Source organism: Pteropus vampyrus, unplaced genomic scaffold, assembly GCF_000151845.1.
Source record: "Pteropus vampyrus isolate Shadow unplaced genomic scaffold, Pvam_2.0 Scaffold84, whole genome shotgun sequence".
In the NCBI taxonomy this organism is placed as follows: Eukaryota; Metazoa; Chordata; class Mammalia; order Chiroptera; family Pteropodidae; genus Pteropus; species Pteropus vampyrus.
Genome location: NW_011888865.1, coordinates 3,795,086 through 3,813,978, shown reverse-complemented (window position 1 = coordinate 3,813,978; position 18,893 = coordinate 3,795,086). Strand labels below are relative to the sequence as shown.

The 18,893-nt window shown below is 35.0% G+C and overlaps 1 protein-coding gene across 1 annotated transcript in view; it reads left to right on the top strand.

Annotated features, from left to right (window-relative positions):
• Positions 1-18,893, top strand: part of GRM5 (glutamate metabotropic receptor 5) — a 418,657-nt gene that overhangs the window by 225,934 nt on the left and 173,830 nt on the right. The gene's annotated exons all lie outside the window — the stretch shown is intronic.

The following is an 18,893-nucleotide window of genomic DNA, read 5'->3' as shown; positions in this document are numbered from 1 at the left end:
GACCAACACTATGGACCAGATGACTCAAACAGACATATACAGAACATTCCACTGAACAGCAGTACAATACACAATCTCCTCAAAGGCACACAAAACATTATTCAAGATAGATCACATGTTAAGTTATAAAACAAGTCTTAATAAATTTAAAAAGATAGAAATCATACTAAATATTTTGAATGGAAATTGTATTGAATCTTCAGATCAATTTTGGAAGAATTAACATCTTAACAAAATTGACTCTTCCCATACATAAACACAGAACATCCTTCTCTTGTCTAGATCTTCCCTGATTTCTTTCATCATAATTTAATAGATTTCCATATTCCAATGCTGCACATGTTATTAGAATTATTTCCCAAGCATTTTATTCTTTTTTATGCTAATGTAAATGGTATTTTATATTTATTCTAAAATTCCAAGTGTTCATTGTTGATTAAAAATGAAAGCAACTGACTTTGGTACAACAACCTGTATCTTGTTACATCATTCTAATTGCTTATTGATTCCAAAAGTCTGTTATTGTTGTTGTTGTTTTGGTCAATTCTTTGAGGTTTTCTGAATAATCATTAGTATCTGTGAACAAAGACAGTTTTATTTCTTCTTTCTTTCCATATTTATATCTTTGACTTTCTTAAATCAGCTTAAATTCTAGAAAAGATGTAGGATTGAGCTTATTTTTTTCTCCAAATACAATAGATAACAAACTGAATCTCATTTCTACCTCAAGAAAAAAATTATTCACAATAGACACCAATGTCATCAAGTTAGCATTCATTGACCATTTGCTATGTGCCATTGTCTCATTTAACTCAGATAACATTCCAGTGAGATGGGTATTATGTTCTCGCCCTTTCACGGATGAGTAAACTGAGGCTTAGTAAGGTTAAATAGCTTATCCAAGTTCATGTAGCTAGCAAGTAAAGGAGTCAAGATTTGAATCTAGGCCTTACAATTCATCATATAATAGAATATTTGATTAAGAGTCAGAGTAGCCAGTATAATACCACAAAAACAAAATAAGATGTCCTTTTTCAACATAAGGAGTATAACAAAAATTATGCCATTTTCTCATTTGAGAAACTAAATAATAGAAGTTCTGTTTTGAAAAGTTCTTAACAATGGAAATAAACATTGTATCATCATGAATAGCATGGAAACAATCCTGCCTATCAATTGAGGATTCATAATTGGCAAGCAGTATAAGATAAAATTGGATCAATACAGTGGGGCTAAATTATACAGGTCTTTGAAGTCCAAATAGAGCTTATGCTTTATGTATTAGAAAATAGAACACCTTTGAAAGTTACTGAGAAAGATGATATGCTATCCTGAAAGCACTAGGTCTCTGAGACAAGATATGATCTAGTATTAGAAGGGAATGTTTGCTTGAAAATGACATCTGGTTATTCATTTAGTAAATATTTATGATAGATAATGTGCTAGAAGTACACTGAACAAAGATAACTTAGATCCCAGTTGTTAAGTAGCTCATTGCCCAATAGTAGGAAAAAGTCTAATTAAAAAGGGGAAAAGTGCCTTACGATGTTGGAGAAACATGTTTTGGAGGAAGTGCAAAAGAAAATATGATGAACCCAATCAGGATGGTAGGAATGAGAGTTATGAGGATGGCTACCCCCTAAGAGTTAACACCTGAGTTAAAGTGACATGCTGAAGAGGTCAAAGAGGAATGGAGGGAACCTGAGTATTATCAAATTTACAGCGAAGGCTGGAACCAAGGGAGACTATAATGGTCAACATTTATTGCATACTTACTATATACCAAGCACACAGGAAAAGGTTATTTCTTCTAATGCTCAAACAATCTTTGAGATAAGTAATTTTATTTCGTTCCTTTTGCAAGTGAAAAAACTAAGACAGAGGCTAAATAATTTGACTAAGGTTACACAGAGAATAAATGGAGAAACCAAAACATGCTTAAGCTAAGCTGTCTGATGCCAGAGCCTTACAATTGCATTGTGCCATCTCTGCAGTAAAAGAAGAAAAAGCTTAGCTGAAATGCTAGAACCAAGGAAGCAGTCTAGAGTAAGTGTTCAAACAGGAGTGAATGTCACAAATAGAAAGTCAAATCACAAAGATCAATTAGGACATAGGAGAATTAATTCAGAAAACCGAGACTAAGACAAGGTGGTTGATCAGAGTTCAGCCAGGAGATACAGGCAGAAAGTTCTTTTCTATCCCAGGAATGAGAGAAGCTTCTCAGACAAGTATCCCTGTCTAGCTAACCCTGGCCACATTAGTGATAATGCTTCATCTTACCATACCAGAGATATGCTGACTATGTTTCACAATAAAAACTGGTTTCACCAAATTTTAATATCAAGTATTATTAAGAAATTATTCTTAATAATTTATTAGGTATAACTATGATTTTGTGAAATATGGATATACGTTTAAATATCTGTTAGAAAGAAATACTAATGTGTTTATAGTATAATGCCTTGATGTTAAGGATTTGCTTTAAAATATTTCAACAAGACAACCAGAGTAGGGGTAGGGGGAAGGTAGAGAGCGAGAGAGAAAGAGAAAGAGGGAGGAAGACAATGAACTAGTTTAGGTGAAACAAAATGTTGAAGAATAATGAAGCCAGGTTATGGATAAATAGGGGTATGTTATATTTCCCTGTCTCTTTATATATGTTGAAATTTTCCATAGGAAAACATTGAAAAGTGGGTTCAAGTTTATATGCTTATTGATGGCAGAGTCGGGTAATTGTTTCTTAAACAGCAGGTATCTGTTCAACAGTTTCCAATTCAGTAAGGTAACTGGAAATGAAGTCTGATTTAACATAGATTAACTTTCAGTAAGCACATCAAATATTGTAACTAAGAAAACTCATTTTTGATCAAAATTAGAAAACAAAATATGATTAATTCTGTGATATTTATATTTTGAGGTCAAATTATATTGAATTTTTGTATGTAAAACTTAAGATGGAAAGGAAAATTTTGGCAAATATTATTTCCTTCTAATATTCTGTTTCTACTCCCAGTGGGAAGTCAAAATAAGGAGAATCATCTTTCAGATCACTAATTCAGGGAAGTTTCTATTCCAGTTTAGCTCTCAAAATGAATTTAAATTTATTGTGAATTTAATTCTATTCCTAAATTTTATTAGTCCTTACCCTTGAACCATGGATTGATGAAATTAAGTACTTATCTACTTATAGTTTTCCATTTTGGTTTCATTAGCAGAGGAAGATCTATCCACTGCTTCCACATTTTGAAGCATTTTCTTCATTTCTGTTGTCTTTCCCAGAAACTAGGCTTCAGTGTCACTGACTTTTCCTCTAGACAAGATACTGGATTGTGAAATATCTGTAAGGAAAAGCAGTTTAGAGAAAAGTGATGTGATTGTAAGAGAGATGAGGAAATAAGAAATAAAGCGTATACATTTTTATAAAAACAGAATGATCTGGGAACCAAGTCAGTGGGTTCTAGTTCTCATCTATTCTACAAAGAAAGATAGGTTGGGGTATTTGTAGACAATGATGAGTCTTGGGTCAACTGGATATTATCAAGACCTTATGGTTTACCTAGGAACCACTTCTTCTAGGCCTTATAAGAATAACTTCTTCTTGAATGCCTCAGGAAGCTCTCAGCATGGGCAGAAACTAAATTAAAAAGCCAGGCTTGGGGGTAATTTCTGGGGACTCTCTCCCCTGAGCTTGCTCATAGCAGCCCTTTGTCACTGATATCACTATTGACATGTACTGTGTCATCAGTATGTGAGGTACCATCCTTTCGTTGGGGAAAATATAGAGAGATATCCAAGCTTGCCATCTTCTTGGGAATATAGGTCTGGCACAAAAAGAAACTTATAAATTAAAAATACAGGATATTTAACAAGGTTAAGGTCAAATGAACTGTTCAGACTGAGAATGCTATGAGAATTCGTGGATAGTTTGGGAATAGCAATAGATCTGAATGGTAAAGAAGCAAAATCAGAGGCTTTGGGGCCCACAGACATGGGTATAAAATATGGCTTTGTCACTTCCTGACAATGTAACCTTGTGTAAGTCACTTAACCACTCTGTAATATATTCATTTTTTTTTATCTGCAAGATCTAATAATAATTAAAACATCAGGTGTTAATACAAGTAAATTGTCTAGTATAGAGCCAAGGATATAGTTGATCTTCAATAAATGGAAGTCAGCATTATTAATCAATATACTCTTGTGAACCTTTTTATTTCTCAATTGATATATAGGTATATGACTATTCTGCAATAGGTAGGACTTCCCTTGTCCTAAAACCTAGGGGTGGTCAAATTCTACTTTTTATATGTTTCCAGGTATTATTTTTGAGATTCCAGAAAGACAGTTTGATAGAACTGTTATGGGTTGATTCCTGGGTCAAGAATAAACTCCTGAGACTGAAGTCCACCACCAGCACTGCCACTGGTTCACCAAATAGGCTAGTAATGATTCCTTCCCAGAAAGGCAACTTGATATGGTAGGACAAGCTCTACCACTTCTCTGAAGCCTTAGCTTCGCTTGTATGACCTGGAACCAATGATACCTGCCTTTTAAGGTTCACATGGGGATCAAATGAGTGTGGTCTGTGAAAAGCATAGAGATGTGCACTTTTCCTCCACAACTTGTCAATAATTGTTAGTTCCTTCCCTTCTCTTGCATTCTGTACTCCTGGGCTTCAGCTACAGAAGCTATACAATGAAGTGGATGGATTTTGTAACTTTTAAGATCCCATCGGCCTATAATTCAATGGTTGCTGAATAGCTACTTATAGCAAAGGTGACCTTGTCATAAATAACAGTTTGCTGCACAGAATGTCTGGCTGTTAATGCCTCCCTGTCTGTTTGTAATGCATTGCTATTAAGCCTCAGTATAATTTTTTCTTGTCTTGCTTTTTTTCCTCTGGCCTTTCATTAATATTATTCCCTTGGAGATAGTTAATGTAAATCAAATTGCTCTCATTTGGCTTTCTACCAAGCTGTGGTGCAAATTTATTTGTCTAACTGTGGTCCTAGATTTATAAATTTAGACCTTAGTAAATGGAAGATACATGTTTAATCTCCTTCTGTAATTATGATATTAAGAAGAGAACTTGACTAGCATGTTTCTCACATTAGTGTTTATTTGACAAATCTGCAAACAGCCACCTTGTTCACCAGCCTTCAGTATCATTTCAATCTTTTCTTGAAACAGCTTGGAATTTTGCTTTTGATATTTGCCTGACTAGTCAATATAAGCTTCATTATCATTGGCAATTAACTGCAATTCCTTCCAGCATGTATAGCCAAATCAGTGTGTGTGGTTAAATCATCTAGAATTAATTGGAAGTATCTGCTACTTCTGGGGCTACAATCTGCCATTTTGGGTTAATGATTAATTGTGCAAAATTGTTGTTAGGTTTCTGATATGATGCATTGCGATTTTTATTTGCCTCAAATTTCTTCCAGACAGGCTGTTTTGTTCACTAATAATTTGGATCCTGGCAAAATGGCCCACGGCCTATCCTGAGGCTTTGTAATCATATTCCCTTCACTGTCACTGAATCTTGTAAGCCCACTCAGACTGTGGGAGCTCATGAAATAAAAGACACAATGTCCTCAAAGAGGTCTCCACTGAGGTCCATTTTGGGAAAGGCCCAGACTCTGTCATTTCTAATCATCTTGAGCATATCGAGCAGTGGAGAGGCAAATTGTTTGGAATGGGAGATAAAGTGTGAATGCCCCCAGAAGTTTGGAAATCGAGGTGGTGATAAAAATCCAGCATATTCAGGTTATCAAAATATCATCGGCCCACTACTCTCCTTTTCCCCCTAGAATATTGTGCTGCTAAAAAATGAAACATAGTTGTGGGACTTATTGTATATCCAGATCCTGTGCCAAATAGTGGCAGCTTATGTGATCGTTTTCCATTGGGATTTTCCTCAAAGCTTTGCACATTTGTTTACTTATTGGAGTCCTATGGGGACAGTGAGAGAGTTCCTCACCTTTTCCCTGAAATCCTTGAGTCTCATGTCACAGCCCATGCGGGGAGAAATAGGAAATTTATATAAAAGTAGGGCTAATAGGTGGCAATATCATTGGAATGAGAGCCTAAAGGATTTTCGTGAAGCAATGTTTGCATAGCAAATTTCCTGTTTTTATATTTGTCTTTTCAAGAGCTGGCTGGGCCATTTCATTTAGATATGTATTTGAATTTATAACAGGTGTGTGTTCTGCTGAAGCTTTTCTCAATTTCTTTGCCTTGATTGTCTTCATAGCTGGATCTATTTCCTCCATGAAATCTCTTAACACCACCACAAGACTGAGTCATGCTTCCCTCTCATGTGCACTTGTATTCATTATTTGAGCATTGCCTAACTAGAATGTAAATTCTTCGAGGATATAGATCATGGCTTGATTATAGTCTATTCCCTGCATATATGCATGGCTCATTGTAGGCTTTTGATAAAGAGTGAATGTATGAATGTAAGAATAAATGAATGAAAGAGCTCCATCTATAGGTTCAACTATGTCCAGTTCTTGAGACATTTCCTGGCAGATGCAAAAAGAATATCAGCAGTCTCAGCCCCACCTTTCAGTGTGAAGTCTAATCACTCCGAGCCTAATCCTGGCTGTGAAATCACTGTGCTGCTACACTTACCAGAAGCAGGTGCCTTGAAGGTTGTGTGGTTTCCAAGTTGTGTCATTCCTTTTTTCCCTCCTGTGCTGGCCCAGCTGTGGAACTGAAATTTTGCTTTGATTCTTGGTTTAGTTGTCTGCCGGATTACCTACCTGGTATTCCAGATCGTTGATCTTGCAAAGTTCTGACTAGCCCTGTTCCTAGAATTGGATATTAATTCTTTTCATATAGATATTATTTAGTTACCTACTATTGAACTCCTCTTAAGCAATGAGTGTTGACTAGTTTCCTAACTCCTGGTCTGCCTTCTAAATTTGACTAATTCACTGCCATGAGTATATCCATTCTCCCATCCTGCACCCATGGTGTACACTCCTAATCGGTTAAAGCAATGAGCATGGTTAAGACAACACAACAGGAATATAATACCAATGTACCATATTTGGGATGTGATGAAACCATCCTCTGTTATATCTCTAATTGCTCTACCATCCTTGCTAGGACCTGCCTGTTCAGTCAGCTTATCATCTTCCAACCTGCTAAATCCCTCATCCTTGTGAGGAAACTCTGCCTCCTGATCTCATGATGCTGAGATCCCAGCATGTCTTCTACACTTACTGATCTTGGCTATAGACATATGAATGATGAAAGAAAAAACTTCTCCCGATTCTCATAAAGCCTTATTAAATTAAATGTATTATTGTGTTAAAACCATGACTCTGAAGCCACACTGTTGAGGTTCTAATCCTAACTCTGCCACTTACTGGTGGACTGACTTGGACAAGTTATCTAAGTTTTCTGTGTCTCAATTTCCTCATTTTAAAAATGGGCATGGTAATCCTACCTATCTCATAGGGTTTCTGTAAAAATTAATAAATTGAAACACATGGAACATTTGGAATAGTACCTAGCTGAATCCTAACCATATACTCTATAAAAATATATGTGCTACTGCAGGATATACTTAATTCTATTAAAAATATTAATTGAACAAATATCCAGAAGTCAATAATTACAGATGTAAATAATTGAATATAACTAAATGAGGGAACGGGTGGAAAGCTATTCTTCATGATAGAATTCAAATTAATGATTATAAAAGAGTGCTGAAAATAGAAAAAAGATTATTTGGTAAACATCACAGTAATAATTGTTTCAGAGAAGTATCAGTGGATGCTAAAATTAGCATACAAAAGTAATGAGAAATAAGATATTTTTATATTTGGAAAGTATCTCTCTACAATGTCCTTAGCTATTACAAAGGGAAAATAGTAACAGATATTGGAGAGACCTGACAAAAATTATCTTAATCACTTGATCAAAATGAACATCACTAGTAATGAGACATCATTATCATGTGCCTCTTGATATGATTCCCTGAAAAGATTCAAAATAACTTCTGTAGTATTCTTACCAAAAATGCAAAATCTAAATTTAATAGGGAAGAAACACAGACAAACTTAATTGAACAACATTCTACAAAATAAATGAGTAGTATTCTTTTAAAGTGACAAAATTATCAAAAACAAAGGAAGACTGAAAATCTGTCCTAAATCAAGGGAAACTTAAGGTGACATGACAACTAAATGATGTGTGACCCTGGATTGGATCCTTGTCTAGATAAAGGACTTTTGTGGGGAAATTCGAAAACTTTGAAAATATTCAATAGACTCATTATTGGTTTAGAACTGAGGTCAGTTCCCTGGTCTTGAAAATTGCACTTGGTTATGTAATATGTTAGCATTTGGGGAATCTGGATGAAGGTTACATGAGAATTATTTGTACTGTTAGTGAGATTTTTGTAAATCTGAACCTATTTACCATATTCCAAGAAGGGTACTAGTTCTACTTCTATGATGGTTACATAAAGCAAATGTAGGAGCTTATACTCCAGGAGCTTTAGTCTAATAAAGTAGCTGTCCCCAACCTTTTTGGCATCAGTGATAGTGCTCCTATGAGACTCTAATGCATGATGATCTGAGATGGAGCTGAGGCAGTGATGCTAGCGCTGAGGAGCAGCTGCAAATAAGATGAAGCTTTGCTGGCTCACCTGCCTCTCACCTCCTGCTATGCGGCCTGGTTCCAAACAGGCTACTGATGTACAGATCCATGGCCTGGGGGTTGGGGTCCCCTGTAGTAAAGGATATAAAATGACAATGTAAAAAGTGATGAATGCTATGAGATCTTTAACTTTAGTTCGAATAGGAACATAAAAAATACTTCATGAACAAGCACTTTAACTGTACATTCAATGGCATCTGGAATTGAAACATGTAAAAATAGAGAGAAAAGGGAAGTCTAGGTATAAGAATGACATTTCTTTCAACCAAACAGCCAAGAGCAGATAATTTCAGAGAGAGATTCCTTGGGTCACGGGGTATTTGTAGGAGGTAAGTTGGACATGGGTATTGAGTTTTCATTGAAGAGGTTCTTGAATGCAATGACAAAATATCATAATTTCATCCAATAGTCAGTAAGGAACCATAGATGGATTTTGGACAAGATAATGTCAAGATCAGTAAGCAGCAAGGTATAAGGTGACTGTGTTAGATAAGGCAGAAGTGAGGATCAGGGCATGAACCATTGGCTACTTTATGTTATTTAAACACTCAGCATTCAAAAAAAGAAAAGTAGTCTGTAGGTATGAACATCACTTTCTTAAGTGTGAAATAATCTTTCATAATTAAATTGAACAATTAAGGATTGTGAACTCAGAGATCTTCACATTTGCAGAGGCAGATGGTGGAACTGAAAAGAGTACTCTTATGAGCTGCTATATCACTAATTCATTTGCTACCCAGCTGTTCCAAACAATACATGGGGCAGTTTTAAATAAAGGCTTGGAAGAGGATGCTTATTTTATTATAATGTAAATTTAGGGAAGGCAGCATGTTACCTGCAATTCAGGAACCTAAAGACACCGCTTTACTGAGTTCTGACTATTCATTTCCCCATAACATTTCTTAAATATCCACTTATTGCACAAATGTTGAGACATAATACTTAGGTTACGAGCTTTGAATTATGTAATAAAATTTTTTATAGCCTATTCTATAATGTTTTATATTCAGGAGAGATTTTATAATTATATGAAAGTATAAATAATAAATTATAAAAATACAGAATTTTGAGTTTAAACATTTCAAAATGCCCTAGGATTTCAAATAGTAGTGATCGCTCACAATGTTTTGCTTCATAACTACTCTACATAACTAATTTTTTCATCAGAATATTTTTTCCTGTTACAGTTGACATTCAAGATTATTTTATATTATTGAATATAAAGTTTCAGGTGTACTACATAGTGGTTAGACATTTATTTAGCTTATGAAGTGATCCCCTGATATGTCTAGTTCCCACTTGGCACCATACATAGTTATTGCAATATTATTAACTATATTCCCTACGCTGTATTTCAGATCCCTATATTATTTTGTAACTTCCAATTTGTACCTCTTAATCCCTTCACCTTTTTCACCTAGCACCCCTATCCCTCCTCCCATCTGGCGACCATCAGTTTGTCCTCTGTATCTATGAGTCTGTTTTTTTTTTTTTCCGTTTATTTTGTTCTTAAGATTCCACACTTAAGTTACTTCCCAACTTTTTCATTCTAGTTTGTTCATTTTCATCTGCATGTTTCAAAATATTTGAAGCTATGAATTTTATATTCCACTTTCTTATCACTTTAACATTTTTAACATCAGCAATGGAACCTGTGTCTGGACATAAGAAGCAACACTTTATGAGCATTCTCTGTTCTCTTCGAAGACGTGAAATCTTTTCACAACTTGAACTTCATATCCAGTCACACTATCTGAAATTCAAATTCTCTCTTTCTCTAGTGCCTGTCTTTTTTTTTTTTTCTTTTTAATCCTGGATTTTATCATGTACTTAGGGAGCTTAATAGTCCAGAATTTAGTTTGATCTATCCAATGCATTTACTTCTTAAGAGATAGAATTGGAAACCAAGGGATAAGGCTATGCAGCCACGACATGGGAGCATCGGGACAGGGGACAGAGGTTTTCCAGTACTTTTGCTAAACTGTGCTGCCTCCTTCTTAGTACATTGATGAAAAATAATTTTGCAGCCTTGGTGAAATAGCTACTGATACTGTGAAACAAGCACTTTAATTTTGTCATGATGTATTAAATCATTGCCATGCAAGGAGATTTAATGACAGAGAATCAGCAGATTATAGTTTTCTCATCCATTCTCATCCTGCAAAGAAACGTGCCTTGAGTGCATCGGTTTAAAGCATCATGAAAAATGCTGACAAAGCAGAACCCTGCCGTCTTTACACTCACATATTTGTCAAAAAGTTAGAAAAAAGGCAAGTGACATCAACTTTACTACATAATAACAGAAGTTTCTTGGTTGAGAAAATAGCCTTGTTAGAAAAGGGGCCTCCAGCGTTCAGCTGCTGGAATCAGATTTTACGTCTCTGAGCTGACTCAAATCTGTATAATTAGCTTCTTGCAAAGGGATATGGAGAAAGTGTTAGAGAGAAAATAAGCCCCCGGGGCCATCAGAACTTATCTTTCTTCCCCAGTGTAAGGCTGGATCGGCAAAAAATCAATTTGCACATAAAAACATAGAGATCTTGGGAAAGCTGGTTTATAAATCCAAAAATAAAATAAATTTTATATTATTTCTTGGGATGGGTAGATTTCAGGGAATTTTTTTTAATTCGTTGTTTTTCTGTACACTTGAGGTGGGCCTTATTTCTCGTAGAATGTTAGAACTGGAAGGATCTTTAAAACTCATGGCATTCAGTCCCTTCAATTGCTGCTATGAGAAGTGAAGAGGTCTTTCTGAGTACCTGAAGAGTGACCACAATTGATTGTCTAAATCAGTACAACTTTGAGAGTGCTCAAGAGTGTTATTACTCTGGGAGAACAGGCATAAATGGAAATATTACAGGAAATCTAGGCCATATAGTTACTCTAGATATAAAAATAATTAATAACTCTCTTTTGAATTTGGTTATCAAACAATTTTATGAGTACAGCTCTTCACGTTTGTGGGGGAGATTGTGGCTGCATGTGCATATTGGGTGTCAGTAGTATAAAGAATGGTATTACCCCAATGTCACCTGGACTGTCTGGCATTTAGACCTTATAACTACAGGTTTAGGAATAGGATGAAGAGATGATGAATTGTTTTTCAGTTATAAATTAGTGGCAAGGCAGAAGCATACACAGAGTGGTATCCATGCAACTGTGAAGCTGCAGTTCAATGTTCTCATCTATGTGAGGGGCTGCCTACGTGCCCAGGATATTGAGCCTGGGGACAACAGATGCATTTCAGACCCTGTTTACCTGTCAGATAGAAGGAAGCCTTAACCTACTTCCAGATTCTCTTTGGCTCGGGGCCTAGCAGACTAAGCTTACCCTTGGGTAGGCTATTAGTACGGACTGCTCTGTAGAGCTAAAGCTGGCAGAGATGACTAGAGACAGGTAAGAAGTGACATGGAACAAAATAGAAGTTTTACTTTGAAACCAAACAACAAAGTAATGAGCATGGAAAATGATTATCTTGAGAACTCATATTATTTCATTTTCTGGCAAAATGGAATACTGGCAAAACTACATTTTTAGATTAAGTTTACTGACCACAGAGTTCCAGGGAAGCTGAGAGATTTCATTTCACTGTTAAAGTAACAGTTATCTTGAACAAATAAAGGGAAAACCCATGAGACAAGGGTGAGAATGTGGTGAATATCAACATTTAAAAAATAAAACCAAATTTTATATATTTCTTAGTTATATAATGAGATGATTTCATTTAGAGTGAATAACTCAAATGTTATAAAAGCAGTGATAGCTTAAAATAGGTTTATTTTGAATGTGTACATTAAATGTAGGATTTCAATAATATGAGACCAGTTTATGAGTAGATTATAGGATTCACTTATTTTAATATATTATTATCTAAATAAATATCAATTTAATGATCCTAGAACCCATCTGTAATGTCTCTCTGGTCACCCAGTAGAGCCATCAAGTTACCAAACATTGTCAATTCCAAAAGTGGAATCCATTTCCAATTTTTCATACGTATCATCAGTAGTGGACTCTTTAAGAATGCATAATTGGCTGCCTTTATTTATCATCTACTATACCAGGTATTGTGTTTTATGGAAAAAAAAAATACACAGAAGTTTTAAGTTGCTAGCATCTGTGACAGAAAAATAATTATTCAAATATTCTCAATTAAAGAGATTTAACATGTTGAGGAAGTACAATTCCTGGAACCTTTTATTTCACAAAGGAAATTGGAAAATTGAAGATCGTTTGGGTTAACTTATACTGTAACAGTGTTTCTTAAATGCTAGTCATGATTATTTCATATGTCAAAACCTTTTTTTCATACTCATGCACTCACTATATTATTACTTTATTGTTTCTGTATAAAATCACTTCTGTACTAAAATAAGTTTATTTTAGAAGGCAAATTTGCTTTAAATCAGTAAGTGAAAGAACAGAATTTTAATAAATGGTAGTTAACTATAAAAAATACGTAACTATTGAAATAAAAATATTCATCAGTAAGTACGTAAAATAATCTTGCATATGCCTAGTGTTCCTCACACTATTTTTTGGTAAACACTGCTCACCTACCATCTTAGAAATTCAGAGCAAGCAGGCAGCAAGAGACAGCTGATTTAGAATGTGCAGGAAAGCTCTAAGGTAAGGGTGGGATTGGTCATAGGCACTATTTTTTCCCCACTTTTCTTTCACTACTGCATTTAGTTTTTATGGAAGTCAATTGCCTTCTCTAAAAGCTTATTAATTCCCTTGAGCTCCCCCAGAACCATAAACATTTGCAAGAATAAAATCTACTCAGGTTCCTGAGAAGTTTCTCTGTCATTATGTAACACAGACAAGCACAAAGAACATCTGCAATCCTGTGGGGTCAGCTCCCGGAAATCTTTATATCTAACCACAACAGCTTTGCTATTTCCAGCTTTTCAATTTTCACTTGTTAATGTGTCTAAAACTACCATAGCTAAATGGAAGAATTGCTCATTTTCTTCGAAAAGAGAAAATCTCACCGTCAGAAATTTGCTAGGCTCTTATGGTACGCCATATCAAGACAACCCCTAGCACCCAAGGTGTTTAAACTGCAAACGGAGAAGACCCAGAGTCAGAAAATTGGGCTCCAGCCCTCACGATGGCCTGGGGAAAGTATTTGATTTCACTAAATCTCAGATGATATGTATATCATATCTGTATGGTATACATATCATCACAAAGTATATATTTTTGTCAGGCTTTCCAGACCTTCATAAACAGATGGGAGAGTGAGATATATACATGTTTTAATTATTCAATAACAGACTTTAATTTACAGCTATTTCATTTAAGATACTGTTGTAGATGCTGGGCATACATAGCTAAGCAGTACGTGCTTCCTACATTCAAAGAGCTTACAATATAATGAGGAAAATAATGTATAAACACCCAGAGAAATGACACTATAAACAAAATATTGCTTGATCCTGTAGAAACTAAAAGTTTTTCATCTGCCCTTATATCTCTATTGCTAAATAGTTTTATTGGGCCATTCCTATCAAATCTACTTGGCATGATCAATAAATTATACTAAAGTTAAAATATCGAGGAAATTCAGAAAAAAAAAAAAAAGAGAGAGAGAGAAAATGCATTTAAGTAATCCAGGCTTGGAAAGGATCATTTGACAAGGATCTTAATTTAAGGCATCTACCGATGCCACCCAGCATGTTGGGTACATAGTAGACATTCAGTATATGTCAGTTCCTTCCCCAGAACCACTGTTGAAGATTATATTATATTTTGCAAATATTGTGAATTTCTTGGATTTTATGTGTTTGTGACATCTATTCATAACGCTACATTCTACTGATTTCTGTTGTACAAATGGTTGTTGGTTCATTCATTCAGAAAACATTGATTAATATGTCCATGGGCTAGCCACTGGGTTAGATTATTGGAATTTAAAGATTAATAGAACAGAGTCCTGCCTTCAGAGAGCTTGCGATCAAACATGGGAGACATACATTTCAACAAGTGGTTTTAATACTATTGGGAAGTACTATGAAGGAGAAATTTACAGCATGTGGTTGGGCTCGAGGAGGGAGTGTTCAAATTTGGTGATAGTCAGAGATGTTTCAAAGAGGAAATAGATGAATAATTATTGCTTCAGTCAGTGAAGAAAGATCTAGAATATGACCCAAGGGAATCTGGACAAATCTTACTTCTGGTCTCATTTATGTGAGGTGTCTCTAATCACGGGGTCAGTGTAGTGGACCTAGGTCAGCTCAGACTGTAGCTGGGACACAGTCACTACTTTTATAGTCTAGAAGTAAATTCTGACAGCTGTTGAAGACTATAAATTCATATATTTTTACAAGCTCTTAGGTTATCTAGGATGAACAAATTACCCTTGAGCAAATCTGACTCTGTTTGGAATTAATCATTCAGTTAATTTCAGTAAACTTAGGTCAGGTGGCTACTCCCTGCCAGGCACTGGGGATAGAGCAGTGAACAAGACAAAATAGTCTTATCATTGATGTCACTCCCAGTCTCAAAGGGATAGAGGCTGATAAACAAATATTCCAGAGATGTTGGTGTAATTTGGTTAAAGATATTCAATCTCATTAATTAAATATTTGTTGAACATTTACGCCATGATATAGGACTATATGGAGTGATGTGGCAGCACAGAGATACACTCATCAAAGGATCCTTTCAAAGCTGTGATTATAAGTTTTTGGAAAGCTTCCTAGAGAAGGTAACACCTAAGCTGTATCAGGAGAATCACAGGTGATTTACCAGGCAAAAAAGATCTTTCAAGCAGTAGAAAAAGACTGAGTAATGTCACAGGACTGTAAAACAACACAGTGCCTATGGAGAATAGCAAAAGTTCAGTCCAGCATAACCAGAGCATCACATGTAAGGGAGAAGTGGCAGCTGATGAGGCTGTAAAAGTAGGCAGGAGTGAGGTCATAAAGAATCTTGTACGTATGCCTAAGTATGTATGATAAAGGACTTTATCGACTTTCTGAGTTATTAAAAATATAGCAATTTGCCTGGATAATCGAAGTTTCTGTTGTCAGTAGTGCATCGATAAAGATCTTTTTAATTTATAGCAATTACTATCTGGAATTATAATATTTATATTCTGTTATTATTTTGTTATTATATATCTATTATCTATCTATTCACTCGATAAATATTTACTGATTTAGTAAAATGCCTAATCACTATTATGGCTCCTGAAAATAAAGCAGTGAGTAAAATACATGCAATCCCACTCTCATGAAACTGTCTAGAGAAGGAGATAAATATCAAACAGATAACTGCAAAATAATAATTATGGGAATTATATGATTATAGAAGCTTTATTCATCAATGCCAAACAAAAACTGGGGTACATTCAGACAATGAAATACTGTTCATTAATGAAAAGAAATAAGCTATCAAATCATGAAAAGATATGTAGGAACCTTAAATGCATATTACTAAGTGAAAGAAGTCATTCCGAAAGGCTACATACTTTATGATTCCAACTACATGTCATTCTGGAAAAGGCAAAACTATGGAAACAATCAAAAGACCAGCGGTCACCAGAGATTTTGGGGGAGGGTGAATTGCTCCAGCATAGAGGATGTTGAGGGCGTTGCAGCTATCCTGTATGACATTATAATGGTAGATCCAAGTCATTATAGATTTGTCAAAACCCATAGAATGTACAATAAAAAAAGAAATCTAAACTATGAATTTTAGTTAATAATAATGTATTAATATTGCCTCATCAATTGTAATAAATGTACTACACTAATGCATTATATTAATAATAGGGAAACTGGGGGCAGGGTGAGAGTATATGGGAACTTTGTATATTCTCATAAATTTTTCTGTAAACCAAAAACTGCTCTAAAAAATAGCCTATTTATTTAAAAAAAATAATACATAAATCGTAACATAGTCGTGAGTTACTTGAAAATCCAAACTAAATAGACTATGTTGTCATACAAGAAACAATGGGATATTTCTGGCTTTTTGCCCAGGGATCTCCCTTATCTTAGTCAGAGAGATGTATTGTGCCAATACTTCCCAGACAAATGTGAGAGATTTAGGAAGTAGAAGCAGCTGCACCAAGAGTTCTGCATGTTACAGTCTCTGAAAAATAAAAAAAGCTACCAGAAAATAATTCTTACTTCTGGGTTTTCCCTCTTCTGGACACTTGAGGTGTGTCCAAAAGACAATCGCAAGGGCCCTGGAGCAGGAAGGAGTAGTGTCATAAAGCTCAGCAAATTCCCCAAGAAGCTATAAATGGTTGGAAGTAGATATTACATCAGGTCATCAGGGCATCTCTGCAGTAATATCAACTCAAATTATCACAATTTCACAGTAGCAGTTAATTAATATTATTTTGCCATTCCACACTCCCCCTGCCCAACAGGCCAAAACCAGAAAAAAGTACAGACATAATAGCAAATATAGTTATGTGCTGAATGTTCAGGTGTTAATCACAGTGATTCTCAGCCATACCATGTAATCTTGACTAAATGGGGACTAAGAGAATATTCAGTTACTTTATGTTTTCTTCTCATTGCTTTGCTAATTAATTTAGAAATGTGAATTGACCCAATACTCAGTGACAGGCCTTGTGTTCAGCTTGTGATAATTAGATATCAGTAGTCATTCAGTCACACCTTACATCCCCAGTCTGTTTTTCTGAGAAGAAATTAGGAAGCAATGAGGTGTGTCTTCATAAAAGCGAACAGTCTTTCAAATTTGCATCCAGTATTATGGAGAACAAAAGCTGTCTTTTTCTTTGTTAATTTCTTTTCACATGTTTGATGATCTTAGTATAATAGAACATTCTCATCTATATTAACCTCAGAAAAATAAAAATGTCATTATGGAGAGAGACTTCATAGATATATGCTTTGCCCTCGTTTCTAACAAACTGCCTGGATGTCAGTCACAAACTGTCAGTTACTTAGATGGCACAAGATCAAGTTACAGATGTGCATTTGTAATAGTATGATTCTGGCAAAGTTTATTCTCACTTAGAATAATTGGTGATATATACCTTAAAAATATAAGCCTGTAGGATTAATGCCATTTATAATGAACAATAATGCTCCAAACAGTAATTTTAAATTGTGTTTTAGTTGCTATTATGCATTAAACATGTTTGTCTGAATTAGAACAAAGTCCCACTTTTAACAGCTCTTAGTTCTATATTCCTCAGTTATTAAACTCAAGAAAATATGAAACAATGCATTCTTTTTTTAAATTTAATTTTATTATTAATTTCAAGTGTACAGTACATTGGTTAGACATTTATAAAGTTCATGAAATTATCTTACTGTGCAGATCCTCCAATGTTTCTGAAGTGGTTGCAATACTCAGATGCCACCTCCTCCATGGCCCTTTCTCAACCCCATACTCTGACAAAAAAATGATTCAGTTCCTAGAAAGAAGGAAAGTTGGTTGCTCTTTCGAAAATGGAAATGCTCACTATTATAACTAATAGTTGTTGAATGTGCTTGTGTCACAGGCATGACACAAATCATTTTACATGTATTCTCTAACTTAATCTTTCCAACAATCCTATATTAAGGTTCTATTACTATATTTGTAACTGATAAGAATAAATTTCAAAAAGGTTAAATAATGTACTTGTGCTTTTAAGATCACACAGGTAGTAAAGTGTCAATACCAGGATTTGAACCTACATGTCATCATCATGGCATCCTACATGAACCACTATGTTTTTATTTCTACCTTATGGAAAAAACACAGCTGAAGTTTTGTAGACATTAATAGACATTTGTCGCTCTCAGTTGGAACTGGTTTTGAGCCAAGTAGTGTAAGCTCAACATGAATGATCCTCACTACCACCACCACACACGCAAACACACCTGGTAATGACTGTCCTACAGAAACTGTAGGACATGCATGAATCTGAGTCTATAGGAACAGTCTTTAGATAGAACAGTAACAATTTTAAGAGAGGTTAACCATAAAGACACTCCTTAACATCATTTTTAAACTTTTCTAAAATGTGTTGACTTCATTTTGGATAAACAGGGTGTGTCTCCCCATTACAGAGAAAAGAATAACCAGTCGTCTTTTATAGCAGACAATCTAGTTTTGTTAACTAAAAGTAGGAAAGTTCTAAGCAAGCCAACTTAGCTTCAATTGCCAAAAGAAAAGAAAGGGACAGAGAAAGTTCTAAAACAAAATTTGTCTTTTCCTTACTCCCAATCTGTTGTCTAGAT